Genomic DNA, 18,732 nt, shown 5'->3' on the forward strand with positions numbered 1-18,732 from the left:
GAGGGTATTGGACTGCAGCAAGGGAATCCTCGAACATCTACATTTATGGTAGGTACAAAACTGTACTATGTTCTTCGTCTTCCCTTGCTGCAGTCCTGACAATTGGGTAGAATCCCAAAGCAGAGGTAAGGAGGCTGGCAAATTATAAAGTAGCAGGAGCTGACAACATGCCTTGTAAAACAGCTGTGGCAAAACCAGCTCTAGTCTTAGAGTATATAGGCAGGTGATAATGCCTAGAGAAAGTATGCACTGAACTCCAAGTAGCTGCTTCCAGAATATCCTTAGTTGCCACCCCTTAGAAATGCTGTTGAAGTGGCAGTAGCCCTAGTGGAATGAGGCCTAATCCCAGCTGGAACCTCTTTGCCATGATGGGAATAACAAAATGCAATGCAAAAGCCAATCCACCTAGAAATAGTTTGTTTGACACAGGCTTGCCCTGTGAACTCAAAGCAAAAGAAACAAGTAACTGCTGAGACTGCCTAAAATCTTTAGTCCTGCTCAGATAATAACGCAATTGCCTGTGTACATCTAAAGTGTGCAAAATCTTTTCCCCTTTATTTTGAGGATCTGCAAAAACGTAGGCAAATGAATAGTTTGGTTTAAAGCCACACTAGAAACCACCTTAGGCATAAAGGAAGGATTAGTACGTAATGATACCCTGTCCTTATGGAAAATCAAAAGGGCTCTACTGCCATAAGGGCCTGCAACTCAGACACCCTTCTTGCAGAAGTAATAGCCAACAGAAAAGCAGTCTTCCATGACAAATATTTCAATTCAGCAGTAGCTGCAGGCTCAAAAGGTTGTAGAGTAAGTTTTTCCAACACAAAATTGAGATCCCAAGCAGGAGTAGGAGCTCTACGTGGGGGTCTTATATTCTTTGCCCCGCTAAGAAACTGCTTGAACAAAGGATGCGAAAACAAAGGTGGGTCACAATCATAGTGAGCTGAAATTGCTGCAGCATGAATCTTTATGGAAGAGAGAAAGACAAACCTTTGTCCAATAATTCAGTAAGATATTGAAGAGCCACACTCAAATTAGGCTCTGAAATCTCCAAATTCTTTGCTGTACTCCAAAATAAAAATCTCTTCCATTTCTCTGCGTACACTCTCCTAGTACTAGGCCTTCTAGCTTCCATAATCACATTTAAAACTTGTTGAGGAAGCTGAGACCTACCATGCTTCAACACAGAATATGCCAAGCTGTGAGATGAAGAGATTGAAGCTTGACATTGAGCAGATGACCGTCCTTCTGAGATAACAGATGAGGAATCAGAGGTAAAGGCCATGGAGGCTTCTTTACAAGACTCCTTAGAAGTGGGTACCAGTGTTGCCGAGGCCAATCTGGAGCTATCAAAATCATCCTTGGCCTGTCCTGTCTGACCTTTAGTAATACCTTTGAAAGAAGAGGTAGAGGCGGAAAGGCATAGACATGAAGGTTTTTCCAACTGAAAGACAGAGCATCCACTTTCCAAGCTGTGTGATGAAACCCCTTTGTGCAATACTTTGGCAGCTGGTGGTTTAGTGGAGAAGCGAACAGATCTATGTCTGGAGTTCCCCATGACACTGTCAATTTCTGAAATACATGAAGATCCAGTTTCCACTCGTGGGGATCCATGATTTGTCTGCTTAATACATCTGCTAGGGAGTTCTGTGCTCCTGGCAGAAACCTTGCCTGAAGAGTCAGTTGCAGGCTTAACGCAGTCTCCCATAAAATCATTGCTTGCCTGCATAGAGGATAAGAATGTGTTCCCCCTTGCTTGTTGATGTACCACATGACAGTTGTGTTGTCTGTTAGAATCAACACCTGCCCTGGAAGAAGTAACTCCTTGAACGCCATCAATGCAAACTGGACTGCTAACATCTCCTTCATGTTGATATGTAGATGCTGTAGTCTGGCAGGCCACTTGTCTTGTATCCACTTTCCATTTAGATGAGCTCCCAAGCAGTGTCCGAGGCATCTGTCGTTAAAATCTGACTCGCCTCTGGCCGGGTCACAGAGAGTCCCTTGTTTAGGTGACATTCCTGAGCCCACCACAAGAATTCCTTTGAAGGCAAGGTATTATTTGAATGACAGTGTCCAAATCTTGGCAGTGCTGTGTCCATACATTTTGAGATACCATTGCAGCTTCCTCATATGCAGTTTGGCATTGGGAAGCACCAGAATACAAGATGCCATGAACCCTAATGCTTGAAGGACTGTCCTTGCAGTCAGCACGGACTGATGAGATAGTTGATGGAAGTAAAGTGACAGACTCTTTTGTTTGTCCGGGGTTAAAAGGCCATCTGGGCTGCTGTATTCAGTCTCACACCCAGAAAGCACATGTCTTGAGAGGGTACTAGACTGGACTTTATTTCGTTCACAGAATACCCTAGGCATCTTAGCACTGCTATGACATATTCCAGATGCTGTAGAAGGTGTTCCTTTTCTTGAGCCAGAATCAGGCAGTCGTCCAAGTAAGGATAAATTTGAATGCCTTGAAGCCTGAAGTAAGCTATCACTGGAGCCAGAACCTTTGTGAATACTCTGGGCGCAGTAGATAAGCCAAAGGGCAATGCAGAGAACTGATAATGAAAATCTCCAGTTCGAAACCGCAGATACTTTCTGCAACCTAGCCTTATGGGCACATGAAGGTAAGCTTCCTTGAGATCCAAAGTTACCATCCAGTGATCCTTGCCCAGCAGAGGTAACAGTTGCTGTAACGTCAACATCTTGAACTTGGGAATGTCCAGATAAGTGTTGAGGATAGATAAATCCAAAATTGGTCTCCACGTGTTCCCCTTCTTTGGTACTAGGAACAGCCGAGAATAAAATCGAAGCCCCTTTCTGCTACAGGGACTGGCTGAATAGCCCCTATCTGGAGTAACTGAGAAACTTGCTTGTGAGCCTCTTTTCTTTGTGGAGGAGGAACATCTGGCATGCCTGTGAAAGGGGGCATTGTGTGGAAATAAAATCTGTACCCGTGATGAATGATATCCAGCACCCATCTGTCTTGAGTGATTAAATCCCAATTTTCTTTGAAAAGAGACAACCTTCCTCCCAAAGGAGCTGCCAGACGAGAGTCCACTGGCAGCTGAAAAGGCAGGTCATTGGTTCTGCTTACGAAAGGACTGACCCCTGCCCTCACCAGAAGTCTGAGCAGGTGAACTGTCTGATCTAGGCCTAAACGAACCTTGAGCCCTGCCCCTACCACGTCTAGACCTACCCCTAGACTGGGAACCATAAGCAGGATATGTCCACCCCTTAGCAGGCCAATTTCTACTAAACTTGGAGGCTGCACCTGCAAAAATCTTTAACAGTCTGCATAGACTTAGCTTTGTCCTCCATTTTCTTTAAAACTGCTTCCACAGGCGGTCCAAACAACACATCAGACTGTAAAGGAGCATCCAAAATCCTGGTCTTAACATGCTCAGCTAAATTCTGATCCTTCAACCATGCATGTCTGCGAAGAACAGAACTAGTAGCAGCCACCCTCGAGGAGGCCTGAACAGCATCAAAACCACACTGCAAAGAATGCTTACCCACTTGTTCAGACACATGAACCAAATCCAGCAATTCTTTACACTCAATACCTTCTGCCAAAGCATCCACCTTAGATTTCAATTGTGAAAGGAGATAATTCTGATATTTCAGCATATGAAACTGACAATTCAACGCCCTCATGGCTAGAGTGGAAGAAGTATATACTTTCTTACCCCACCTGTCCAAAGCCCTTGCCTCTTTATCAGAGGGTACAGGATTTTTAACCACAGAAGCTTTAACACCTTTAGGCCCCTGAGAAACAGTTTCTGGGTCCGCCCTGGGACTCTTAAACAAATACTTATGAGCTTCGGGCACCCTATAATACCTATCAGGCTTAACAGGAGCAGGAGGCAAGGAATCAGGGTTCAGAGAAGCCTCTGCAAAACATCCTCCACCACATTCAACACAGGAGGAATAGCTAAGGGCCTATGCTGGGGCAAAACAAGAATTCCCTAAGCCTTTTTCTGGAGTCAGAGTAATCTTGGCCTTCCCATTTAAAGTGCTCCCTCATGGAGTGAAGAGTCTCTGAAAATGAAAATCCTCAGGAGGAGAAGCTGAAGGAGTGGAATCATCCACATCAGAATCAGAATAAGTAGGAAACTCTTGCAAGTCTTCCACAGAAGACTCTGAAGCCTGTGAACACTGTTCTGAAAAGATCAAACTCCCAGTGCCAAGACAGTGGGCTCTTATCAGAGGAAGGGCCGAGCACATCCATGCCAATCCGAGAGTAAACATCGGTTCGACCCCAGAGCTGACCAGAGAGTCGGCTCCCAGACTCCTCAAACTGCACCAAAGTAGTTTGGGTTTGCTGATAGGCACTGTAAAAGGCCGAAATCCACGATCATCAGTTCCCTCTCCTCTGGCTCCAAAGGCCTGGCTCGGCTTGGAGGAGGAGTAGTCGCAGCAGATACAATGGTCTTTGGCTCTGAAACAGGTTGGATCGAAGCCGATAATAATTTGGCCAGTGCCGGATTCTTGAGAAGCCTCAGCACCACTCCCACATCAGAGAGGTTCTGAAGAATGAGTTGAAGGTATAGAAGAAGCCACCGATTACAGAATAGGTGACCTCAAGGTTTCTGAGACCGGCTCTGATACTGGGGACCGGCTCTGAACACTGGTTTGGTGCACGGCCAAGACTGGAGCCAGTGACCGCACCTCAACAGCAAAGCTCTGAGCTGATGACTTGGGCTCCGACAAAGCTTTAGAAGACTTGGCCCCTGATGACTTAAAAGCCTGTTCAGCCTTGTCCAATGACTCCTGAAATTCTGGTTTCAGCAAACCTCTGTCCAGCAGCTTTCACCTGCGCTCCAGTAATACCCTCTGCTAAAGGAGTGTCAAATGGAGCAATCCTCCCAGAGATGGACTGGCCCCAAACAATAAGCACAATTAACATTAGAGTCAGTCATAGACATTTTCTTCCCGACTTAGGGAATTTTTAAAACCTGACTTTGCTTTTCCTCTGATCAGCCACATTAACAACCTATGCATCAATCAGAAGCAATCCAGAAAAAAACTATTTAAATATACATATATATTATATAAAAACCTATAATAACTCTAACACTAACTATAATTTGCTAACTTTAAAGGTATTAGCTGTGGAAACTACCAAAGATAGGAACACACTGTTTAATAACTACTAAAGTATGGCCAAAGGGCCTAAAAGCAGCCAGCTCTTAAAGGGCGAAAACTCATCAGCAGAAAAGGCACGGATAAAGCCTGAAATAAATCTAAGGCTAACTAGCCCAAAACACACACTAGCTAGAGAAAAAAAGTCAAAATATTTGCTATAAAGATAATAATAAACAAGAATACTGGCCCTAGCTCTCTACTGACCTCCGATCTGTTGCAGTGGCAAACTAGATCTGAGGTGAGACAGAAAGCAACACAGAATAGGGGCTTGGCCTCGAGCTACTCTAAGATCTTGAGAAAGCAGCAGACTCGGGCAGTGGATCGGCTCTGAACCCATGTGTAAGAACGAACGGCGAGATTGAACAACTTCACATTTAGAGTTTTTGGAAAAGAAAAAGGTATCATAAGTTCTCTTGCGTAGTCATTCCAAGTTTTTGGACTGTCCTTGGTTTTGGGAGGTTTTAGGCTTATTTTTTGGAACCTCCTTGCCATTTCTTCTTAAACATCTGTTTACCTGTATTTTGTTGAGACTGTTTATTCTGCCTTTTTTTGCCAAATTGGATGAGGACTTAGAGAATTCCTTACAAAATTTAAAAAGGATCACCTCTGTAGCAGAGAGGCCAAAAACTAAATCTCTACCCAAAGGGAAATTTAAAACCCAGTTTTTATCATCCTTTAGGTTCTTGACAAAGTAGCCATGCGAACCTACTCAAAACAATATCAGGGCCATAGCCCTGGAAGAAATATCAACAGAATCATACACATACACATACAGACACACACACACACATATATACACGGTAAACAATGAGTAGTGACCTTTCTTCATATTTTTACAATTAGTCAGAACAAACTAACATATAAGCCTGTCAAAATCAAAGTTGCAGAAGTATACACTTTTTCACATACTTATCAGTAATTTTCCCGTCTTTACCAAAAACAATAGGACAGGAATTAAATTGTTAAACAGCAGTGGGATCAATAGTGTATAAAAACTTAAATTTATACAAATTTAAGAGTGAAAAACTCTTTACATCCTATTTGCCTTTTTAGTGGCAGCTGGCTGACTATGAGGAAAATTGCAGGCAGACAGACAGACACACAGCCTTTAAAGTTGGCAGAAAAGGAGGAGTAGTTGAAGGCTCTGGAAATTCCTTAACACCTGATAGTGTTTTTTGAGAGACTGAGACACCGTATTCTCACACTGAAAACACTGGCACATTCTAGCAATAGTCTCAGAGAAAGAGATGCCCCCACAAGCAGAATCAGAAACTGAGCTCTCAGTGTCTAAATCAGAAATTAGAGAAGAAAACCCTGTATCTTTCCCTTTATCTTCCTGTTCAGATTCAGAATCTTGAATCTCTTCATCTTTTTTTTACCAGAAACTACTTTACAAGAAGGAGCAACAGCCTGACTTAACCCCTCAGTCAGGCCTAGTAAACTACTCCTGTCAAAGGAAAACTGAGGAGGATAGACACATGCTTAGTTTTCTGTGACTTTTTGACAGGAAAAATGGGGCTAACCATGTTACTAATGGCAGCAGCAGCTTCCCTGGGGTGGGCACAGTTTTCTGACACAACAGGGAAGCCTTCCCTATTCCCTCTTCTAGGACCTACAAGAGGAAGTGGAAAATACCAGTCCCTAGTGGCTGTAGGTACTACACTAGAGGGATCCAGGTTAAAAGATGAGTGGTTAAATGGCCACAGCAGAGTCACTCACCAAAAGATGAAGCAAATTGCTAACCTGCTGTTGTGGCAAAGGCGGATCCCTTAACTTTTTGTTTTTGTGGCTTGAAGAAGGACCAACTGTGGGACTGGTAGTTTGTTCCATGGCAAAGCTGAAAATGATGCCACTTTCCCGGGAAAGATAAGCAAAGGAGCAGCATCAAGCCAACCACTGATCCTCAAATGCCTTAGAGGAGTGTACTCTTTGGCAGCAGTAAAGTTCTGAAGGGGTCGGTGTCCAAACATCTTTCAGTCAGCTCAGCTCGAGCTGCCTGACAGTTTGGGCATGTGGAAGGTACCCTGAAGTTTTACAAGCTGTCTGGCTATTATAGCCTTGTCAGCATATAAGCCATACAGCTAAATCTACTGCAGCAGTGATGAATACAGTAGAGTCTTGATTATCCGAACATCAATTATCAGAACCAGCCTTCCTAAGTTTTCAGGTAGGAAAAAGTCTGAATATGTAAACATTTTACATACATGCTTGAGCATGTTTTTTGAGCTTACAGCCAGCTGGTGTGTGAAAAATATTCTATTGTCCATTGGAATCACTGAATGGTTGAAAAGTGTATTCCTGCATGGAGAAAAAAAAACAAGATTTTAGAAGTTTTTTTATCCGGTTCAATTATATGTTTGATTATCCGAACAATTTATCCGAACTACCCTAGGTTCCAATTAGTCCTGATAATAGACTCTCTACTGTATGAGGAATATTATATCCTTCAACAATTTTTAACCACAATGAAAATGACAAACTAGTTGCTCTTCAGACCTCATGTTATTCAGTTATCCTTTTAAAACAAAGGAAACTTTTTAGTCATTTTCTTTTAATAGAGAAGTTACGATGTCTCTAAAGAGGAAATACACATCTAATGGCATGAGAACTCATCTGTGATCTTTTTTTTTTGTCTGATACAGTTCTGTACTTTACAAGGAACACAAAAGCTTATTTTTATTAAAATCCTTTGACTTCTTCCGGTGTCCACATTTTTTTGTTTTTTTCCATCTGCAAATATCTTACAAAACTAAATGGCTCTGATCCTTATTCCCTATTAGCCTCATCAATAAGGTCATCAGTTATCAATTAGCACAACAAAATGTCCACATATATCTAATTCTCCGCAGCTCTTAATTTTCCAGTACATGACTATTCTCAGTCTCATTTGCAAATGTAGAACATAATTAATGGTTTATTCTCACACTCAGATTTGTAACTATATGTCTTCTGCTTCTAGTTAACTGGCTGATTCCCTGCTTTTCAGAGGGAATCCTGATGTGTAACCACTTCATTCTTCACCAAGACCAAATTAGAATGCCATATGGTTGCTCACTGTCCTCACGGATACAAGAGCGACATGTATACAACAAATAAGTCATTGTTTCATCAGAGTGACATCAGTCGATATATACAACTACAGTGGCTTACGACGTACAGCCATGTGCACAAAAGTTTACACCTAAGAACATCTTCAGTTTGTACACATCATGCTTACTATCAAGTGAGGACAGTGCATGGCCACCTGGGATTTTAGCAAGTCAGGTATGGCCAGTGCAGCCACAGTGAAGCATCAGGCAGTCATACATAAGAGGTTCTGTTCACAGCCACAACTATGTACATTTTACTCTCTAAATCAAACTCTTTTTGTCTGTTCTCTCACTCTCTCATTCTCCTCTGAAGCTTTCGCACCACCATTTCTTTTCTAGTAAATGTTACTGCCTATAGCCATGTCATCTATGACTTAGAAACCTTTTTCCTTTTCTAAATTCTCGTCATTCACCTCCCATTAGACAACACGTACTTCTGTAAATTCAATACAGTAGTTTTCATACCACCCCAAATCATTTATTAATTACCAATCTTCATTTTTAATGGCCTATGTATTTCAACAAAAACATCCAAAACGTAAGTTTGTGTCCTGTTCCTCTTACTAAGCAAAGCCAAAAAAATGGCTCCATGACTTTCTCACCTTATAAGATGTTCATCTTCACTGCAGTAACTCTTTCAAAATATTATCACTAATAAAGCCTCTCCTTAGCCAACTGCCCCCCCAAAAAACACCTGCATGTAAGCTGAAGTAACAGAACGATGAAGAATCTGTGATATGATGCTTTGCGTAACTGACATTCATGTGTCTGAAACTCTCGATCAAAATGAAAAAAAGAGGAATGCAACAACATGGTATTAATTTTCACTATTTCTTAGGGTAAGTCTACCTGATTTACAACACAACTTCTCAGATAATCTTACCTTTGGAGAAATTTTAGACTCCAGAAAAATGAAGTTATGTCTTATCATAACGTTTCATCTGTGTTGTTGATCTTTGTTCATTCATTACTGATGGGTTATCGGAACCGAGCCGGCCATATATCAAGCTAGCATCAGCCAAAAACACTCGAGCCAAGGTCCTACCCAGAGTTGTCTGCTCCCTGTTACCTCAGATCGAGTTTGCAAGTTGATAGACAAAAGTAGAGGTGACCTCTGGTCATAACAGACCTACAATAAAGGAGTATATGAGATCAACCAGGAACCTCCAGGAGGGGGATGGAGGGTAGGGAGTAATGAATGAACGAAGATCAATAACACAGATGGAACGTTATGGTAAGACATATGTTCTTTATCTGATGCTGTTAATCTTTGTTCATTTCTTACTGATGGGACAGAGTCACAAGCTACCTGTATCTCTGGGTGGTCCTCATGGAAGGACATTCTTGAGCACCATGGAGCCAAAAGAAGCTCTACCTCTGGAGGCCACATCCAATTTGTAATGAAGAATAAAGGTATGAGGTTTGGCCCAAGTCATAGTTGAGCAAATATCATTGAGGGGAAGCCTTAGCATGGAAAGCTGCTGAAGTTGCCACAGACCTTGTAGAATGTGCTTTGACTCTGTGAGGCAAGGTGACATTGTCCTTGTTGTAGATAAAGGTAATGCAATTTCTCAACCACGATGCCAATGTAACTTTTGAGACAGGATGACCTAGTCTTGGTCAAGAAAAAGCCAGAAATAGTTGGTCTGATTTACGGGTAGATTTTGTTCTGTCCAGATAAAATCGTATTTGTCTATGAACATCCAGGGAGTGCAGGCAATAGTCTCCCTTGTTAGAGTGGTTAGGAAAAAATATTGGAAGGTCAACAGACTGGTTTGATAGACTGCTCTTATACCACTTTTGGTAAAAAGGAAGAGTTAGTTCCCAGTGATACACTATCCTTATGGAAGATGACATAGGGACATTGGATGCATAAGGCTTGAAGTTCTGACAAGCATCTGTCCAATGTGACTGCAATGAGAAACAAAGTTTTCCACGAAAGATATTTTAAATCACATGAAGATGCAGGTTCAAAGGGAGGAGCTGTTAGGGCTTGCAGGACCAAGGCCAAATCCCAATGTTGTACTGGTTCTCTAAAGGGAGGTTTTAGGTGAAGAACCCCTTTCAATAAAGTTTTACAGAGTCTATGTGACATGAGTGAAGAATCCTGAAATCCAATGTGGAAACTTGAAATGGCAGCTAAATGCACACGAACAGTGGAGGCAGACATTCCAGAGTGGAAAAGATGTGATAAGTAATCCAAAACCACCAAAATTGGAGCTGACAAGGGGTCTAATTGTTTATTCACTGCCCACAGAGAAAACATTTTCTATTTATTGAGATAGATTAGTCTGGTGGACGATTTATGAGATGCAATAAAAATATTGCACACTGGGGACGAGAGGTTTTCCTGCCTGGCAATCATTGGAAGGGGAGAAACCAAGCTGTCACTCTCAGGTAGTTAGATTGGGGTGAGTCAGACCCTGCAGATGGGAGATCAACGTTTGGGATGGACTGAGGATCCACAGTTGATCTAACAGGTGAGGCGAGAGGAAGGGGAACCATACTTGTCGAGGCCAATATGGAGCAATGAGGATCATATTGCTTTTCAACTGCTGTGCTTTCTTCAGAAATTGGGAGATGAGGGGGAGAGGAAGATGAGCATAAAGTAGACCCGAGAGCCAAGCGTGGACTAGAGCGTCTCTCGTGACTGTCTCCGAGGGGGGATCAGGGCAAAATAGTTGCTGCACTTGTAGTTGGTTGGGGAGGCAAATAGGTCGCAGCAAGGCTGGCCCCAGCAGTTGAAGATTTTTTCTGCTATCACAGGGTTGAGGGACCAATCATGAGGTTGTAGAATGCACCTGCTCAATTTGTCCGCTATCACGTTGGAGCTCCTGGGAATGTGAGTTGCAGCAGTTGGAAGCTATCGCCCATTGCCATATTCTCAAGGCCTCTCGGCATAATGGATACGATCTGGTGCCCCCTTGCTTGCTGATCTACCAGACCACTGTCATGTTGTCTGACTGGATCGCAATAGTCACTGATGGATGGATGGAATGGAATGCTTGCAATGGTAGTAGCACTGCCCTCAGTTCCAGGACACTGATATGCAAAACGGCCACTGTCTGTGCCTTGGACTGAGTTTCCCTGACATAGCCCCCCCCACCCCTTCAGGGAGGTGTCAATGGTCACCGTGGATTTCAGCTGATGGGGGCTGAAGGGGTGAGACCATTGTTGGGGATTTCGAGATGGCCACCAGAGTAAATCTTGCTTGCATCTCTGAGTTACATTTATCTTAAAAGACAAAGGATGTTGTAGAGAGAACCACGGAGTGAGAAGTAACCACTGAAGGAGCCTCATGTGGAATCTGGCTAGAGGAACAATGGTGATCGAAGCTGCCACTGACCACAAGAGTTGGAGTATAGACTGAGTGGAAGATTTGTGGTGACAGAACAGCGGCTGAACCTGTTGCCTTATTCTTTGAAGTCTGTGGTCCAGGAGAGATGCTGTGCAATTTCTCATGTCCAACAGTACCCCGATGAATTCTAAAGACTGTGCTGGGGTCGTGTTGGACTTCTCCAAGTTTATAGTGATTCCTGGGCATTGTGCTGTGAGGAGAGTGTAGTGTAGGGCTTCTTTCAGTAGATGCTTGGTGGGAACGGTGAGGACCAAGTCATCTAAATATGGAAAAACCTGGAATCCTTGAAGTCGCAAGTGAGCGATAACCACTACCATGCATTTGGTGAACACTCTGGGGGCTGTAGAGACACAGAAGGGCAGTGCTTGAAATTGGTAGTGACTGCCTCCTATGTGGAAGCAGAGGTATCTTCTTCAGCGTTTGTCCATTTTTATGTGGTAATATGCATCTTGAAGATCTACAGAGAACATCCAACCATCTTCTTCCAGAACAGGAAGGCTAGATTAAACCGTGACCATCCAGAATTTCTCTGTTTTTACAAATTTGTTCAGTGTGCTGAGATCCAGAATTGGTCTCAAGTCCCCTGTCTTTTTTGGCACCAAAAAGAACCTTGAGTAAAAACCGGATCCTATCTGGTCTGGGGAGACCGTTTGGATGACTCTTTTGTAGCAGCTTTTGGATTTCGTGTGCTGCTGCTTCCCTTTGACTGGGTGGAATGTCGGGTAATTCTCTGGATGAGGCTGGACAAAAATGGAAGGGGATGCAATAGCCTCTAGATATTATCTGTTGTACCCAAGAGTCGGTGGTTATGTTTCACCAGGCAGTGGGGTACAAGGAAAAACTACCCCCAACCGCTTCCAGAGGTGAGCAGTTGGGCAACGCTTCAGGAGTGCTGATAGGATTGGCCAGAGAAAGAATCCCTGGAACCCCTGTTTTGCAGACCTCCTCTGCCCTGAAAGGGGCATCTTACATTGGAGTTTCCCCCTCTGCCTCTAGGTGAGAACTTGGCATGTGCGTCATGGAAACAGCCCTGTGATTTCCTGTGTCACATCTTCCCACTCCTCTGATTTCTGGAGTAGAATTGTTGAGGAGTGGAGTGTCTGACACAAGATGGCAGAAAGAGTCTTGCCATCTTGTTCGCACCTTGCCAGTGTATCTTTAACTTTAGGGCCAAACAAAGAAGCGGCCCCGATTGTGGCCTTCATGAAGGAAGCCTTAAAGGAGTCTGCAAAGTCACAAAGGCACATCCAGGCATGTCATCTGGTGACTATACCTGCGCCTGCCGCTCTAGCTGCTCCTTCCATTGTGTGAGAAATAAGATGCATGGAAGAATTGGAAATGGACTCTAGGGTGGCTATCTGAGAAGCTACGTTGTCATGAACATCATCAGAAACAGCTCCTGCCAAGGTTTCAGAGAGTTGGTTGATAAGATCCATCTGGAGCCTCGTAAAGTGTGCCAACTAATTCAAAGACCTTACAGCAAAGGTCGATGAAGCAAACACACACTTCCCTAGTCTATCGCCCTGGACTCCTTGTTGGGCAGAGGGACAGTTTGACTCTCTTCTGCCAAGTCCTTCTTGGTTGCAGCTGCCACCACCACCATGGCATGTACTGGAAGACCTCGTGACCAATGGGGATGCTCAGCTGGGGGAGATAAGATCTTATTAGGCCTCCATCATATAGCTTCTGTGGTGTCAGGAGCCTTCCATGCTCACTGGACAATCTCATCGGCCTGCGGCGTAACCTAGGAGGTAGGGGGCCAGGCACTAAAGGCCTGCATGAATACAGATTCCTCTGAGGAAGGATTAGAGGGCTTCCAGTAACCCCTCTAAGGATCTCAAGGATGTCACCAAAGGACACCTCATCAGAGGGTGACCGTGGGGACCCTTCCCCATCATCAAAGTCTATATCTTCGGTCAAAGACTCCTCAGTGGAGTCCACGTGCTTCCTCTTGCATGAAGCCTTGCGAGGTACTTCCTCAGTGGGAGGTTCTGGGGAAGACTGCAAAGAGGTGGTCTCCTGAGGGGGAGAAACTTGAGGCCTTTGTGCCTGGTGTCTGGCGGTTGAGACTTGTGAGAGTTGTGGCACAGAAGGTGGAGAGGACTCCGAAATGTGGGGTTTGCCAGTGGAGGCAAGTGCCCCCTCCATGTCCTGGAAGGCCAGCCCGCCCAAGGAGGGATGGGAGCCCAAAACCAAGCATGACAACCTCAGATCCAGGGTCACACCTCACCCCAATGAGCCGACCCCCACACCAGGAGTTTCAAGAGGACTATGAAGCGTGAGAGAGAGGGAGGATTCCTGGAGGGTGCCATAGAAAAAATTGGCATAGAACCAAGAATACCCTCCCCCATGGCACAGCCACTGGCCACTGAAGATCCTGATGCCCAGTGCACCGAGGGCCACAAGGACGACTCCAGCTCCAAAGTGAGATCCACTAATGGAGTCGGAGGGAGGGAAGCTGCTGTCGGAGTAATGGGCTTCGATACTTGGGTGGAAGTTGAAGGAGGAGTGTACATTGGAGTTTGAGGAGAAATACGTTCACCTGAAGGAGGGAACGTAGGTTTCGATGGCTGAGAGAGACCTCTGGCCACAAGCATCTGGTCAACAAGCAGCAACACATGTTGTTCAGAGAGGCTCCTGATCGACCTCATAGAGAAACCTGAGGGAGATTCTGCCCTTTCTAGAAAATTAATATATTAGCTACCAATGAATGGATCCAAGGAAGGAGAGTAATTGGTCCTTGTTAATTCAAGTGATGCAGAGCCAGGAACCGAGGATGTCTGCACTGAGGAGAATGGTGCCGAAGTAGTCTGTGCCAATGAAGTCAGCGTGATAGAAGTCGAAGGTGTCTGCACCGTAAAGGCAAGCATCTTCACCGAAGGGTATGGCGCCATCAAGGAAGGTGTATGCACTGGTAACAATGATGGTGCTGAAAATGACTGCACCAAAGAGCATGTCGGTGCCAAAACTGTCTGCACCGTGGAGGACAGTATTGTCAAACGCAGGGCCAAAGGGGATTGCATCAATGATGCTGAAAGAGACTGTACCTGCAGGGACGGTGCAGGTAAGGGCTGTGACGGAACTGTCAGAGCCGTGTCTGCACTGGGAACTCCAGTGCTGGTACAGATAAGGAGGACATGGCTGGAGCAAAAGTCAACAGGGGCGGTGTCGTGCCTAGAGCCGAAAGGGTCACAGGTAGCAGCGCTGAAGTAGTAATTTTCACTTTCTTATGAGTAGACTCCTTGCGATCTCCAGATGGAGATGACATGAGTGACCTCGATGAGGAAGAGGAAGAATGTCTCTTACGGAGTTTAGCAGGAGAGGTTGAGCCCTCCGACCCACAGACAGCCTCACAGAAAGGAGATCTGAGGAGACCTTTCAGGATTAACTTGTCCTTTCTCTCAATAGTCCTGGTCAAAAATTTTCTACAAATCACACACAGGGGATCCACAGTATGGTGGGAGACATTCAAACAATAGACACAAAGGTCATGGCCATGAGAAAGTGGTAACTTACAGCCGCAGTCCTTACACTGTTTAAATCCAACACTACTTTTCTTATCCGACATAATGATGTGGAGAAGAATGATAGTATCAAGAAGAAAGGTTACCCATAAGTGTAAGAAGAGAGAAAAAGAAAGAAGGATTACCAATGATGGTAATGAAGAATTACCTCAAAGGTAAGAAAAAGGGTAATAAAAGGAAAGAGAGTAAAGGGAGAGGGTCATAAGGATACGATAGGGTAGGAGAATAATACAAGTAACTGACTGAAAAACTGTAAAGTAGAAACAATATATAAACTTTCAAAAATTATTCACTTAGCTGAGAGAAAGTGGCTTGACATGGCTGTACAGCAACGATGCAAATGAGATCTGATGTAACAGGGAGCACAGCATTCTGGGTAGGACCTTGGCTTGAGAGTTTTTGGTTGACACGAGCTTGACTGCCTTACCTAATATTGTCACTCCACTTGTGCAAGTATTAATACTTGTATATATGAATGTTTCCCTCCACTACACTTGTGCGAGTGTTAATACTTGTACATATGAAATGTTTGTCTCCTCTTCATGTAACTACTATGGGCTAAATATGACTGTAAATACTTGTCAAGGTTGTTTCTATACTATTGTATATATGAATGTTTCCCTCCACTACACTTGTGCGAGTGTTAATACTTGTACATATGAAATGTTTGTCTCCTCTTCATGTAACTACTATGGGCTAAATATGACTGTAAATACTTGTCAAGGTTGTTTCTATACTACCACAAAAAATTATGTTTAATTCTTTGAATCTACCAAAGAAATTCGACATTTATATTTGTTTTAAAAATGTAACTTTATTTACTTATATGAAACTTTTCTCCCCGGGCCTCACTGAAAATGGGCTCATGTTGGCCCAGTGGACTTTCCCAGTAAACAAATGCAATAAATAAAATAAAATAAATATATGGCCAGCACAGTTCCAAGGATGGAACTGATAACCCATCAGTATGGAATGAACGAAGATTAACAACATCAGATCATTTGTTTTTCATTTAGTTTTCTTACTTTTTCAGACTGCATACTGTGGTCACTTGTGACACCATGTACCACAATAACTATTCAGACATGTCAAGGAAACTTATATGGCTTTAATTCACTTATAAATGCAACCATAACAGAGCCAAGTACTATGTCATGAAACACCACTTCAGGAGCTAAAGCTCCTTTACATGCTCAGCCCGTGCAGTACGGAAACTCTGGTAAGTCAGTAGCACAGTACATGCAACTACATGACAAAAACAGAAAAAATAGTGGGACAACAGGGCATGGCGGCAGCAACTTAACATAGCATATCATCCAAATATGATTCTCATATGCACTCCACGAACAAACAACATTCTTGAGAAAGCAATCACGGTCTGTAATCCAAAAACACACACACACACAAACCACTTTCACAGACTTGTACTTGCAGCATGAAAAAAGGGAAATGAAGATACGCTAAGGAAATGGGAAATACTCCAGGAACTCCTAAAAGATTTTTACTACATATCTAAAGCTTGCACTTAACTGATACCTGCACCTTGCTGTTACAAGCCTAGTATGGTGCGAGTTCAGACACACAAAACATCTGCAAAACAACCAGAGATGAGTGCCATAAAGCTGCCAAAGAATCATAATGGCATGCATAAGTCTGACAGACAAATAGGAGTACATGTCTGTTCATAACCCAATGAATTTAAGATTAAAATGTAAAGCTTCAACCATATGCGGTACACCGGCAGTATTCTCCCAAACGTGTACTATTAAGCATCAAACTATAACGTTAGATGCATGCACAAAATGATGATATGCTAGGCCAAAAACATTATTTTAGTTCCACACGAAAAAAAGATTTTTTACAGATTTACACAGTTGTCTATAAGCCTTCATATCTGTTTTCCACCACAGAGGATTTTGTTTTATCTGAGAATTCCATCCATGGCTGCCCCAAGCAGTTCTTTGGAAAACATACCCATATGCTGAGTACATTATGACACACTGTATGATTTTTTTTAGATGGGACTGCTACATTTTGTTTGTTGGTGCCGATTCCTTTTCATCCAGTGAGCTTTTGAAGAGCTGCATTGTATTCTACACTTCTTCATAACTTCATTTACTAAACTTTACTCATTTTAAAAAAGAAAATACTGAAGCTAGTTTCACTTTTTTGTCTTCAGCCAAGAAACAGCTCTCAGATGTATATTTTATGCAAAGACTTCTCACAGAGAATGCGTGTTTGTATGTTTGTGTGTATCTGTGTGCGAGTGCATGCATTAATGCATGCCTTAGAAAGGAAAAGGGTGTTCAGGTTTCTTAACTGCTAGGACATAGCATGTCACCTAAAAGGCCTGGATTGTACAGGCAAGAAGATGTGTGCCTATAAACATGATTTTAATGTGTGTGTGGGTGCATTTATGCACACGCATGTTTGTCTGCTTGGGTGTTGAGGTTGTTTCCAGACCTGGAAAAGGATCTAGCATTCAGCCTTAATGAGAGAGGGAATAACTTTACAGTTGGCATACACCTCAGCAAGTATCAAGTATAACAGCCAGCCAGTGTCTTCTACTGCGTTTCAACTAACCAGGTAAACAGTACACGTAAAAGAAGCACAGCTGCACCTACCTTGTTAGGGCTATGCCAGCTGCTTAATGTTCAACAGAGTATCCTGGACTTTACCACAGTCACAACATAAAAATGCAATAACTTACTATGTGTATGTATTGCTAAGCTTTTACTGGTCTTGGAGAAATCCAAAGCATACAATGTTCTCTCTTACTGCTTATAAAAGGGAAAAAACTGCAAACTATGCAGTATGGTGACCCGAGTTGAATTAGTTCAGTCAGCAAAATACTGCAATTGTTTTTAATATCTGACAGATGATGTGTTTGATAGGTAAACAAAATTTACTGCTTCACCTGTGTCCTCCATAAGAAAAGAACTGAGCACTTATGATAAGTGAAGAGAGACTTAAAGAAAAAGTCTGCATTGGTAGCTGTAAACTTATGAGATTATGTTTTTTGGGAGCTAAAATAACCATCATGATTACTTTAACTTGATTATGCATATGTACAAGGCGTTTGGATTATTCCAAATACTAACTGCTCTTCTCGATTTAAAAGTACCATTTATTTGATCGACGTTACCCTGATCTTTTGTGGTTTTCTTACTAAAAAACAATATAACTTCCCCTACTTGTGAGATGGGAGATCACCCTGTAACTACCATTCATAAGCTGCTGATTTTGCTCTAAGGTAACCAATATAATCCTTACCCTAAAACTGCTGTCCCATAGCTATGTAATATTTTAAAGGTGTCCAGCTGTAATTAGGACCCACTGCAGAATTATGGTGATGTGAGTAATAACAGCTTACCTTCTCTCCACATAACATCACTCATATTTCATTGGTGTCTAGTAAAGTTGACACGGTGGCACATTGGTTAACACTGCTGTCTCAGCACTTCATGCTACAACTCAGTTCTCAGTGGGTGTTCCTTCTGAGTCCAAGTGGGGATTTACTGGATTCTCTAGTTTTTTTTTTCCATATGCCCAAGATGTGTTATAGGCGAGCGGGTATAACATCAAATTGAAAAAATGTCTTTGCAGCCTG

At 43.0% G+C, this 18,732-nt stretch overlaps 1 protein-coding gene across 1 annotated transcript in view; it reads right to left on the reverse strand.

Annotated features, from left to right (window-relative positions):
- The window catches only part of BNC2 (basonuclin 2), a 2,846,732-nt gene that overhangs the window by 164,129 nt on the left and 2,663,871 nt on the right, over positions 1-18,732 (reverse strand). The window lies entirely within an intron of this gene.

Source organism: Protopterus annectens, chromosome 2.part0 (assembly GCF_019279795.1).
Source record: "Protopterus annectens isolate FY-2018-M chromosome 2.part0, PAN1.0, whole genome shotgun sequence".
Classification (NCBI taxonomy): domain Eukaryota; kingdom Metazoa; phylum Chordata; order Ceratodontiformes; family Protopteridae; genus Protopterus; species Protopterus annectens.